This window comes from Ctenocephalides felis, unplaced genomic scaffold (assembly GCF_003426905.1).
Source record: "Ctenocephalides felis isolate EL2017-DRISC unplaced genomic scaffold, ASM342690v1 CF-g0.4_SCAFFOLD_03571, whole genome shotgun sequence".
Taxonomy (NCBI): Eukaryota; Metazoa; Arthropoda; class Insecta; order Siphonaptera; family Pulicidae; genus Ctenocephalides; species Ctenocephalides felis.
Window position 1 is genome coordinate 23,018,023 of NW_020539725.1, and position 14,203 is coordinate 23,032,225.

Genomic DNA, 14,203 nt, shown 5'->3' on the forward strand with positions numbered 1-14,203 from the left:
ATTAAATAATCTATATCAGACCTTTAAAACAACTGATTGAAAAATGATTAATTTAATATATAATTTGTATTTCTTTGTAAGATGTATATCGGTCAAGGATTAAATATAGAATGCAGGATTTTAAGAAAATTAATTTAATAAAGTAAATATATTTTTTGTAAAAACCAACAGCGTTGCTTCTGTGGTATTGTTGAGATTATTCTAGGAATAATTTCGACATTTTTCATTCATATAATTATTAAGATAATACGTAGATTTATTTATTAAAATAAATAAATTCTTTTTAACTTCCCGTAGGACAAGTTATAGTAATCGCAAAAAAAACGAAAATTAAAATTTTTATATATCTTTACGTTTCAACACCTTCTGAACATTTTGGCATACCTTAGAAAAAATGGATGTATATGTGTGTGTGTGTGTGTTCGGATACAAATTTTCGTCGACGATTTCGGAAACACGCATGAAGTGGTTTGAATAATTAAAAAAACATTCGATTCGTATTGATAAGGAGACGTGTTGATTAGTTTTTGGCAAAGGCAGGTCTATCCGTTCCGAAGATATGGGGTAAAAAGTGCCAAAAAAGGTAACTCAGTTTTTAAGATAACGGAGCGTCCGATTTGAATAATTCAAAAAACATTTTACAATCAAAGGGTAGGTCTAGCGGTTTCAGAGTTCTATTAAAAAAAGTAAAAAAAAATGCCATTTGGCGGTCAAAAATGATCATTAGACATATGCACATCAAATTATTAGATATTTTATAGAGATTTTAACAATAAGTATAAATTTTGTTTACATTCCTATGGGTTCCGTACCAGTGTTTATCTGTTTGACGGCTACAAGGCGCTTACGCGCTTTGACATTTTGTCTCTATGAAGTTAAAGCAGGACGATTGCTTTAAAAAAATTCAGAAAAAAGTAATTTTTTATCAAATTCATAGTTTTTCAAAAATCTAGTTTTTTCGAAGTAAAATTTTTTCAAAAATGTTAATCGTTTTTAAAAAAAATAACAATATTTAGTACAGGAAGTTTCAGCAACTTGCCTTAAGGCTAAAAGCCCATGCGCCCTATTAGTTTAATACAATAAATAAATTATTTTTCAGTATAAAAATTGCAAAAAGGAGTCAACGCTGCTTCTGTGGTATTTTTTGAGAATCGATAGATCTCACGAAATTACGAAATTGAATACAATCAATATTTCAATATACTTTTCTAGAATCTAGAAGATAAGAATGCATCACTTGTGCATATAATCGACACATAGGTACTGTGTACTGATTTGTTTCCCAAGAAGCATCAGACCCCGCTTGAACACAAAACGAAACTAGTATATATAGTCATCGTCTTAGCTGATTTGCACCGCGCGAGCTACCTGCGTACGTCCCAGCTGCTACCTGTCGGGTCAATAATATAATAAATTTAGCCGGAACGCACTCCTATGATGCCATTTACGAACCTAAATGCATAACGTGTTACCTCGCGCTCGCAAATACTGCCAGAATGATCACTATATATACAAGTTCGTTTCTCTTACTAGCGGGGTCTGGTGCTTCTTGGGAAAACAATGATTCAGCACAGCGTAAAGCTTAAACAATGTGAAGTTAATGAAGATCGAAAGATCAATAAACCGAGAATTCATTCTCAAAAATACCACAGAAGCAAGGTTGACCCTTTTGCTTTAATAATAATATTTAAGAATAATATTTTAGATTAATATAGTATATCGCGCCGATTGGCGTCTAATAAATTAAAAAATAATATATGATAAATTATTTGATTATATTTTGAAAATTAATATTTCTTTTCAACAAATAACGTGTTTTCGTCTATTACATTCTTTTCTCATCAAAATAAAAGAAGTTCAATCATTCTAGTAAAAAAAAATATAGTACTGGTGGTGTATGGCATCGTGCCTTAAGGCAAATTGCTGGAACTTCCCGTACCGTAACGAAATGTTCGAGGAATATTAAATGTTTTCAAATAGATTATTAAAAATACTGTAACATTGTATAATATTTATAACAATGATATAAACTGAATCACAAAATCAAAAATATTTATTTGAAGTATATAAGTGAAAGTATAAACTTTAGCCAGAATTAAAATTGAAATCTGAATTATTTTCGATATACAAAAAAAAATTGAAATGATTTTTTTTTTTCAAAAGCAATTGTTTTGTCACACAAGCAGAAATTTTTTGAATCATTTAATTCGGGAGCTTATTTCTCACAAAAACAGTCATTATTTGTATATTTGGCTCTGTATCTTCGAAATGGCTGGGCCTGCCTTTGCCAAAAATTAATAGCCATTTCTCCCAATCCCCCTTCCCAATCCCAATGGACCCTTCTTTTGTTTTTTAGAATAATATTTTAGAGTATATTACCGATTGGCTTCTAATAAATTAACAAATAATATATAATAAATTATATGACTATAACGTCATGTTTTGAAAATTAATATTTCTTTTGAACGAATAACGTGTTTTCGTCTATTACATTTTTTCTCATCAAAATAAAAGAAGTTCAATCATTCTACTAAAAAAAATATAGTACTAGCGGTGTATGGCATCGTGCCTTAAGGCAAATTGCTGGAACTTCCCGTACCGTAACGAAATGTTCGAGGAATATTAAATGTTTTCAAATAGATTATTATAAATACTGTAACATTGAATAATATTTATAAGAATTATATAAACTGAATCTCAAAGTCAAAAATTTTTATTTAAAGTATATAAGTGAAAGTATAAACTTTAGCCAGAATTAAATTTGAAATCTGAATTATTTTCGATATACAAAAAAAAAATTGAAAGGATTTTTTCCCCAAAAGCAATTGTTTTGTCAACACAAGCAGAAAGTTTTTTGAATCATTTAATTCGGAAGCTTATTTCTCACAAAAACTACCATTATTTGTATATTAAACTCTTTATCTTCGAAATGACTGGGCCTGCCTTTGCCAAAAATTAATAGTATTTCTCCCAATCCTCCTTCCCAATCCCAATTGACCCTTCTTTTTTTAGAATAATATTTTAGAGTATATTGCCGATTGGCTTCTAATAAATTAACAAATAATATATAATAAATTATATGACTATAACGTCATGTTTGAAAATTAATGTTTCTTTTGAACGAATAACGTGTTTTCGTTTATTATATTTTTTCCTCATCAAAATAAAAAAAGTTCAATCATTCTAGTTAAAAAAAATATAGTACTAGTGCTGTATGGCATCGTGCCTTAAGGCAAATTGCTAAAACTTCCCGTACCGTAACGAAACGTTCGAGAAATATTAAATGTTTTCAAATAGATTATTATAAATACTGTAACATTGTATAATATTTATAAGAATTATATAAAGTGAATCACAAAGTCAAAAATATTTATTTAAAGTATATAAGTGAATGTATAAACTTTAGCCAGTATTAAAATTGAAATCTGAATTATTTTCGATATAAAAAAAATTGAAATGATTTTTTTTCCAAAAGCAATTGTTTTGTCAACAAAAGCAGAAAGTTTTTTGAATCATTTAATTCGGAAGCTTATTTCTCACAAAAACTGCCATGTTTTTTATAATTAGCTCTGTATCTTCAAAATGGCTGGGCCTACCTTTGCCAAAAATTAATAGCCATTTCTCCCAATCATTGCTAATTCAATGTTTTTTAGATCATTCAATTCGGATGCTCCGTGCGCCCGAAAACGAAAAAACGCGGACACACAAAACACACACACATCCATTTTTTCTGGGGTATGCCAAAATGTTCAGAAACCTTCAAAACGCCGAGAAATGCAAAAATTTTCATTTTCGATTTTCAACCCATTACTATAACTACCCTACGGGAAGTTAAAAATGCAATTCGATTGTTTTGCATTCAAGACAGTGAGAAAGAAATCTGTAAATACATACACGGAATTTCGAGTTCCATAAACTCGAAAAATTCACTCATATGGAAAAACAGTGCTAAACCAAAATCACTATAAAAGAGCCCATTTTATCAATTTTCAATATGATGAATAACAAACCCATTGATCGAAAAATAAATATTAATATATTTAATATCCAACACATTTAATATGTTATATCTTCAATCATAGAATTAAAATTAGCACCATTTATTATTCTTTCATTATTATGGAGGAGCCTCAAAATTTCAATTTTGCTTTGTAATTATATAGCCTCTGTTTTAGCCTCATTAGTTTTTTATATTTATTTTTTGCCATTGTCAAACTATAGAACTTTATATAAATTATAGATTTTATTGTAAAATTGTAAAAAATAATTCGGTTATTTGCTCACCTAGAATAATGCAAATATAATGATGCGAAGCAAAGCAAAGTTGACCATTTTTCAAAGTTGACCCATCATTTGGCTTATTAGAATAGTATTTTAGATTAATCAATTATTTGATTATAAAATCATGCTTTAAAAATTAATATTTCTTCTGAACAAATAATAACGTGTGTTAAAAAATATAACGTGTTTTTGTCCATTACAAATCAAAAGAAAAAAAGAAAAATAAAATATCAAACAAAAAGCAAGGCAGCAGTAAGGTGTAATCGACGCCTTAACGGATATTTTAGATATGCAATACCGAGATAAAAATTCTTATAGAAAAAATAATATTTATGAATTAAATCTTATATACATTCGCATTTCTTATACTATAACACCTACATCATAGTATGCCTATACGTTGCATTCTATACTACCCGCTTTACATCTATACCATACGCTATATTTCACTATATACTATCAAATCCCTACATTATATACTGAATACACCTAACCTATATCTACTATATATTTTATTACCTATAATTTCCCTTACACGCTACATTAACCCTACCGAGAATCGAACCCGGGTCCGCCGCGTGGCACGCGACTACCTTATCCACTACACCACCGTAACGCTACAATCAACCGTTTTTTTCCGCGTGTCGTCGCGCCACCTTAGAATTAATTATCTAATTAATTAGAAAATGACCCGCGGAAACAACAGTGCGTCCCATATTATATTATTAATGGGGGTTCCCGATAGAGTAGTGGTTAAGGTGCGCGACCGCTACGCGGAGGTCCCGGGTTCAATTCCCGGTATAGACAATAGATAGGTAGAGATAATACATAGGGCGTAAGATAACCTATATAATATAGGTTAATATATAAATTAGACAGTAGTATTTATAAGAAGTAAAAGGTATATAGGTATATAATAAGTTAATGATAGTATAGGTATCTCACAGTATGATAGATAATAGATACCTATCTATGATATACAATGATATAATATAGTATGATAGGTAATAGGTTATCTATCATATTATTAGGTTAAGTCTTATAAAGTATTGTAATAAATCTTGAGTACTTTTATATCATAATAGATACCTGTAAGTATTAATGAATACGAATAATACCAGAATACATATAATTAATGTCATTGAAGAATATAAATTATGTACTCAATGATTCCCTCATACTTGTACAATTTAATGTTTAGACTAGATGTATATAATAGAGTTAATTATATAAGAAGTCAATATATTAGATTTGTGAGTTCTTATCGAAATATATCAAATTTTTTGAACCGGTTTATGAACCGGATTTTAAATTTTAGCGTTCCGGCAAAAAAAATATTAGCGCAACACCACTGGCTGTAACTAAATACACGGAAGATATATTCCACAAAAAACTGTGTAGCTATAAAAATTCAGTTTTTCAGTTTTCAATATGACTAACAAACAAACCCATTGATCGAAAAATATTGATTAAAATATTGATATTGAAAAAAATTAAAATATTGATGTATTTTATATCAAACACATTTAATGAATTATGTCTTCAATTATAGAATAAAAATTAGCAACATCTAGTATTCTTTCATTATTATTGAGAAGGCTCAAATTTTAAATTTGTAATTATATAGCCTTTCTTTTACTCTAGTATTTTATTTTTATTCTTTGCCATTGTCAAACTATAAAATGTTATATAAATTAGAAATTTTGTATAAAATAATTCTTTTATTTGCTCACCTTGAATAAATTTACGCTATCAATCGTATCACTCATTTAAAACAACATTTAAAACAATGATGCTTCTTGTTTTAAACTATCTTAGGGGACGTCCATTAATCACGTGAGTTAATTAGGGGGAAAAGATTTTGATAAAAATCACGAAATATCACGTGGTGGAAAAAGGGGTATCGTAAGATATCACGTGTATTTATTTTCTACATAATTTTTTACCTGAAATATACACATGATATTTGGTGGGTGAGAGGGCGTAACTTTGAAACTCAACAAGGGGATGAAAGGTCCAAAAATTCTCAAAAAATCGATCACGTGAAGCATGGGCGCCCCCTTATACACACATGTTCAGTTTTGATCATAAAATGGGGAGTTTTCATCATAGACATAGATGTACTAATAATAAGAAATCGTAACATACATTCTGTAGTTTTGTATTTTGACTGTGAAACAATGAAAATGTTATTGTAGGCATAAAAAATCATAGTTTAGTGTTAATAACTTCGTGTAAATGCAAAATTATTGAATTTAGTTCAAATTTTTTTTTCAAAACCGTGTACGATTGATTGGTACGTGTAAGTACCGTGTAAAACGGGAGATATGTGTTATATTCAAATAAAAACAATTTATTAACTACCCGAAGGAGAAGAACATGTTTTCGTAAAAAAACCCTTTTTGCTAATTTTATGTTTCAAGTAATTCTGAATCGAATGAGACCAAGTTTGTAAAAAGTATTTGTGTGTGTGTTTGTGTGAGCACATGTAAGTGTATTTGATCCGATTTTTGATCTTTCGTCGACGTTTCCTCAAAACCGTTTAGACCGATTTTAAAAATGTAAAAGCTATAAAATAGCTAAGGACTAGCGTCTGTCATTTAATGCAAGGATCAGCCAAGCCGTTTCTCTGTAATGAGGAAAACAGTGTAAAATATTTCGATCACGTTTTAGCTCATAATCTTGAATCAATATTGAAAATATTTTAAAAATATTGTTTAAAAATCGTGTTGTTTAGATCTGAAAAATTTATCGCAGTAAATCGAATCGATATCTGAATTAAATTAAAAAAATTAACTTAATTTTTAAGGGGCCGTTCAAGTATTACGTAAGCACTATAGGGGGGGGGGTTATTGATTTGCTTATTTTGGGTTGACATGGGGGTCAGGGGAGTCTGGTTGATGATTACGTCATTGGTAGTATTTTTATTTTTTTACCGAATGGCAACCTTACATTATCTTTGCCAGTACCAAAAATTTAAAATAAGTTTGCCATGTTCGTAAGATTATAATAATTTTGTTACTCTATGTTGAATACCATATCAGTAAAATCTCTACATCCCAAATCTATTCTCTTATTTTTAACATCATAATTATAACCTAATAATTACAATATTTAAAAAAACAATACATTAATTGCAAAATGTTTACGTAAGCATGGGGTAGGGGGTAAGAGCTTTGCTCACTTTTGCTTACAAGGGGGTTGAAGAAGTAAATAATTGTAATAAATCTGCTTATGCAATACTTGAACGATCCCTAATAACCGTAAGGGCTATTCTCACTAAAATTCAGATGCATATAGATACCGTTTTTGCACAATATGAAACATCCAAATAAATGTTCGTAAATTTTTTTGTGGCGTACCATAATTTATTATTGTTATTATACAATTTGAATATTGATATTATTAATTAATAGACTTTCAGAGGTTAAAATGAATTGCAAATAGATAGTACTCCTCGTTAGCATTATTAAAACGTAATTTTTTTGTACATTCGTAATATTGACGACATGATTAAGTTATTAAATGAAGACGATAAGGTAAAATACATTAAAGTTATTAAATAATAACTTTATAAGTTATAAAATAATAAAGTTATTAAATTTTAATAAGTAAAATAAATGTTCAAAAGAAAAATGTCATTTACCTTTGGTTTGCTTTCGAGCTGATTGAGAAATGTGATAGAATTTATTTTCATAACACGTTGACTCACACATACTCACTTCTCATTATGTCTTTATCGAATGCAATTGCAACGAATTGTTTTACCTCGTGCTTGACAATACTGCTAAAAATTTAAGTATATATACGACGTTCGTTTTCTGTTTATATGGGTCTGGAGCTTCTCGGTAAACCATAGTTTAGATATAGTAATTTATTATTCACATATTTCGTCGAGAGATAGAGAATTCTCAAAAATACCGCAGAAGCAAGGTTGACCCATCTTTTGCTTTTATATATTATATTTTGGATTAACGGGCAATAAAAAATTAACGATGTTTAGTTTAAGAGAAACATTCTCAAGTAGAGAAATGGTTTCATAACGTTAACATCGTTAACAAAAAACTAATTATCTCTGTCATACCAAAATGTATTCGAAAGGTAAGACTTAGCAAAGAGGCACCTCTAATGCCAATTTGAACATTTTTTTTGTTTCTTTGCATAATTCAAATAAAGAGCCAACTGATTTTTATAAATTATTGAACTTCCAAAATTATTTTTTATCAAATATAATTCAGCCTAGTTTAACTTATCATATTGAACTTTGTTATTCATTCAGAACTTGCTGCTCAATTAGGCGCTAATATACGAATAAAGGCAAATTATGATCAAAATGTTTATCACTTTAATAGACATTCTTCGATTTTTTAATGATACCGATTTCATGTTCATCAAATCGGTTCGAAAAAAAACTAGTGGTGTATGGCATCGTGCCTTAAAGAAAATTGCTGAAACTTCCCGCAGCGTAACGAAATGCTTGAGGAATATTGAATGTTTTCAAATAGATTATTATAAATACTGTAACATTGTATAATATTTATAATAACTAAATCACAAAGTCAAAAACATGTATTTAAAGTATATAAGTTAATTAATTTAAATTAATTAAAATATATAAATTGAAAGATAGTATAAAAGTTAGTATATAAATTGAAATCTGAATTATTTTCGATATACAAAAAAAAGAAAATAATTGAAATAATTTTTTTTCTTTTCCAAAAGCAATTGTTTTGTCAACACAAGCAGAAAGTTTTTTGAATCCTTCGATTTGGATGCTTATTTCTCTCAAAACTGCAATTTTTTGTATACGTAGCTCTGTATATTAGAAATGGATGGGCCTGCCTTTGCCAAAAACTAATAGCCAGTTCTCCCAATCATTACTAATTGAATGTATTTTAGATGATTCAAATCGGATGCTCCGTTCTCTCAAAAACTCGATTTCTATTTTCTGCACTCTTTGCTCTTTACCTCCGTAACGGCTAGATCTGCCTTTGCCAAAAACTAATCAGCACCTCCCTATCAATAGAAGTCGAAGGCAAGATTGAATTATACAGTTTATTAAAATTGCATAAAAAACTTAACTCAAATGCTTGTTTCAAATAATTTTTTTGCTGTTCTGAAAGCTGAAATGTGACTTCTTTTGTCAAGTTTTCCCAACAAAAATACAAATAAAATATGTATTTCTGAAAACTATTTTAGTAAATTATTGCAAATATTCTATAATATTATCCCATACCATTTTCTGAATCTACCTCATATTAGTATTGCTAGTAATTTAACTATATATGCAATTTTCCTTTCGATTCATGTGGGTGTGGCACTTTTTCGGCGAAGCCGTTTCATTGAAATTAACAGACAAATGTAATGAGCTAGTGACTAGTTTGCAATTTTTATTTTTGAAATATATGTAATAAATCATCGATTATAAAAATGAATCACTAAATCAATTAAAAAATTTCATACCCTAGTGGGATTTGAACACCCAACACAGACCGTAAAAATAGGGAAAATCGCCTGAACCACATGGCAAAATTACTGCTCATTGATGTTGAAAACATTGTATGTGTTTTATCATATAGATTTAACACAATATTTTGGTCGATATAAGAAAAATCTTTAGGTTTCAGAATTATGCTAATTTAAAAGCAGTCCAAATAACCATGCTGCCCAAAAGTACAAAACAAAATATACTATGTCTTATAACATTACTTCTTATAAGTAATATAGTATATCCCAATAAGTATATAATTACGTTAATTATTTTTTATATGAAAAAATCAGATAAAAAATCGATAAAAAGCCAGTTTAACAAAACAAAGTTGCTGTTGCATATTTGTAATGATTGGTTTCCTTCATTAAATATATAGAATTATTCGAATGTAGCAAAATTAAATTGAAACAAATTTTGTTCAAATAATTTTGACATTGATTGAATTAAGATTAATATAACAGAAATAAAATTCAAATAACAAGAAATATAATTTTGTATTATTTATTACGGCGCAATTTAAAAGTTGAGTGACATATTTATTATATGTTTAATTATATATGTAACTAAACCTTTACTTATTTGAATTTGATCCATGGATGAAACAAATAATATTAATTATTTGACATTTAAAAAAATATATATTTCTAAAACAATCGAATGTTGTACTAAATCCAAGCATTAAAATTTAGTTTTTCTTCCACAAAGTATATATGACCTAATCTAGAAAATGGTATGATATAATATTATAGAATATTTGCAAGAATGTACTAAAAATAAAAATCGTAGTAATTCATAGCTACATAGTTTTTAAAAGTACATATTTTATTTGTATTTTAGTTGGGAAAACTTGTGACAAAGGAAGACTTGAAACGAAAGCTTTTGCCAGGTCAACGAACAACCAATGCAGTTCCTACATTTCAGTTATCAGAAGAGCAAAAAAACGATTTGAAACAAGCATTTGAGTTATTTGATAAACATGGAATAGGTAACATTGAAAAATAAAAAAATGTCTATTTGTGTGATAAACATTTTGATCATATTTCGGGCGTATAATTTGCCTTTGTCGAATAGTAGCGCCTAATTAAGTAGCAAGTTCTGAATGACTATAACCGAGTGCAATATGATAAGTTAAACTAGGCTGAATTAGATTTGATGAAAAATAATTTAGGAAGTTCAATAATTTAAGATTAGTTGACTCTCTACTTGTATTATGACAAGAACCAAAAAAATTGTTCAAATTGGATCATCAAATTAGTTGATTTTTCTATTTGAAATGTGCTTTACTCTTTTCCCAATCATATTTTGCTTTTATTGAAAGTCATAAAATTAAATTCTTTATTTGGTCAAATAAAATAATTATTCTGGTTATCAGTCATTATCAATATCTATTTGAATATTTATAAAATCTTACAAATAATTACACAGAATTGCTGAGTATATGTTTTTCCAATGGGATCGTTCAAGTATTACGTAAGCATATTTATTACAATTATTTACCCCCCCCCTCCCCTTTGTCAGCAAAAGTAAGCAAAGTTCTTACCCAAAATAAGCAAATCAATAACTCCCCCGGCCCCGTAGTGCTTACGTAATACTTGAACGGCCCCAATGAGTTAGTCGCAAGAGAAGAAAAAATCGATAAATTTTTATCACAATGATCGGATATTTACTATTAATTTTTTAATATTATTAAACATTTTCAGCTTTGACAATGGTTTTAAGTAATAGATGTGGTGTGCTGCATTAACAATGTGGAACTAACATTCTGTTACAGGATGAGTCATGTCTGACTATAGTCAGACATTATAATCATATGTAATATGATAGGTGTACCCATATTTTTTTATAACAAGAATATTAATGTTGACCCACATTCTTATATATTGTGAAATTAACACTAATCTATCAACATTCAAATTCATATCAAAATATAAATCAATTTTCAGGCACAATAGAGCTCAGGGACCTAAAAGTGGCCATCCGTGCACTCGGTTATGAGCCAACAATGAAGAAATGATGAAAATGACTGCCGAAGTAGAGAAAGATGGTACAGGAAAGCTAGATTTTCCGGAATTTCAGGAACTTTTGAAGCGCAAGATCATGGAACCAGATAATCGTGAAGATATCCTTAAATCTTTTCGGTATGTGTAACCAAAAAAATATTTCTTATATCTGTTAACTTTTTTTAAACATTTGTTCAGTAACTTTCAAAAATTATTTGGGATCGTTAAATAGAAATTCAAATTTTATATTTTTCAATCAGTCATTTTTAAGAACAATTCAATGCTTTGTTAATAACTTTAAGTTTTGCATCAAAATAATTTGTATAGTCAAAAGGAATGGTATAAATGAAACATCAAACATTTCCTATTTAATATGACATTATTCGTTTCTTGGCACCATATTCCAGAAAGTGGTGTATTTTCGAAAATTTTATTTTAATGTTTTTGGTCCAAAATATTAGTTAACGCACGCACGTGATTTAAACTTTTCAACTTTTCAAACCGTACTTTAGCTTCACTTTCTTAGTTTTTTTTTTTAAATATTATCCTAAATTGTATAAAATTTTTCTGGTTCTGGTTTGTAATTTATTATATCTTTTAAGTGCTTATTTATGCTTACCTTTTTTCGACAAAAAAAAGTTCAAACCATTTTCTTCCCCCTTTATATACTGTAGCATCTTCTGTTATTTTTGCAATTTTTCTGTAATATCACATCTAACTATTTTAACATCTTATTATTTTATTTTTAATTCTTGATTCCTACTTTTATTGATAGTTCAGGTTTCATGTTTTATTTTGCACGGTGTCCTATTATTACCTGAAAACTGATAACGAAATTATAAGTAAAACGATTTTTTTAATGGTTTATGTGTAAATTACCTTTAGTCATTTTAGTTTTAGCGAATCGATATTAATAAACTAATAGATATTTTGGAATGGCTTCGTGTTAAGATCGTAGACCAGTGGTTCCAACCATCACTGGTTCGATACCCATCTCTCCCAGCTGGATATCAAGCAGTAGTCATATCGGATTACAGTAGTCAAATCACGTATTGATCTAAAAGCACCAAAATAGCCATTCAGAAACATTGTTGCAGTATAAATCTAATAAATAAATTTAAGATCGTATAGAAAAAAATCTTGTGACACGGAGAATGCTCAATCATTCGCAATACATACAAAATTTTGTTCTGATGCATGCTCAAGTAGAACATTTTAAAATTTTTGATTTTTTTAAAAAATATGAACAAGTAATCGGTTATCACATAAATTTAAGTTGAAGTACAGGAATATATTACTTGAAATAAAAATACAATAATTTTTAGTTTATTTGATGACGATGAAACTGGTCGAATTACATTAGAGAACATGCAAAGAGTTGCAGAAGAATTAGGAGTAGATGCTACGAACGATCAACTGCAAGAAATGTTGGACGACGCCGATACTCAAGGGGTAGTAATAAAATTTGATTACCTCTTTTTCATACTTTATTACTTTTTATAATGATAATAATTGCTAATAAATATTAATTGTTTCAGAATGGCTATATAACCGCTGAAGAATTCATTGCAGAAATTATGAAGACTAGCTTATGCCCTGAAATGAAATCAGAGAATTAATTTTTTTTTTGTCTTGAAAAATTTTATACGATTAAATTATGTATTACCATCTAAATACCGTAAAGGTTACTGTCATCAAAATTTTGATGCATATAGATACCGGTTTTGCACATTACGCAAGATCCAAATAAATGGTGTTGATGAAATTTATTTTTTGTGGAGTACTATAATTTATGGTTTATAAAAAATAAAATATTGAATATATATCATTTTTCAACTTAATCAATATATTTATAGAATTTACTTGAAAATTAACAAACTGATATTTTATTCGCGTATAAAAAGTCATCAAAAATAATTTCTGAAAGCAATTAATAGATATATGATATATGGATAGCTAGCACTGAGCGTTTCAAGTAATATGTAGCTAATTAAAAATAAGGCTATTTTCAATCATAATAAACACTATGATCAATCATGTTTTTAAATTACATTACCTTAAAAAAGTTAATAAATTTTAATCAGTTAATTAAAAGTTCAAAAGAAAAATTGTCATTTACCTTTGGTTTGCTATCGAGCTGATTGAGAAATGTTATGGAATTTATTCTCATAACACGTTGACTCACACATACTCACTTCTCATTATGTTTTTATCAAATGCAATTGCAATGAATTGTTTTACCTCGTGCTGCTCAATACTGCTGAAAAATTTAACTATATATACGATGTTCGTTTTCTCTTTATATGGGTCTGGAGCTTCTTAGGAAACCTACATAATAGTATAATGAATCCTAAGTTGACTACTAGGTGATCGGATAGATCGATAAGTAAGAGAATTCTCAAAAATACTACAGAAGCAAGGTTGACCCTTT

At 28.6% G+C, this 14,203-nt stretch overlaps 1 pseudogene; it reads left to right on the plus strand.

Annotated features, from left to right (window-relative positions):
* The first annotated feature begins 7,790 nt into the window (after positions 1-7,790).
* On the plus strand, positions 7,791-13,391 carry LOC113385809 (annotated as a pseudogene).
* The last annotated feature ends 812 nt before the right edge of the window (positions 13,392-14,203 follow it).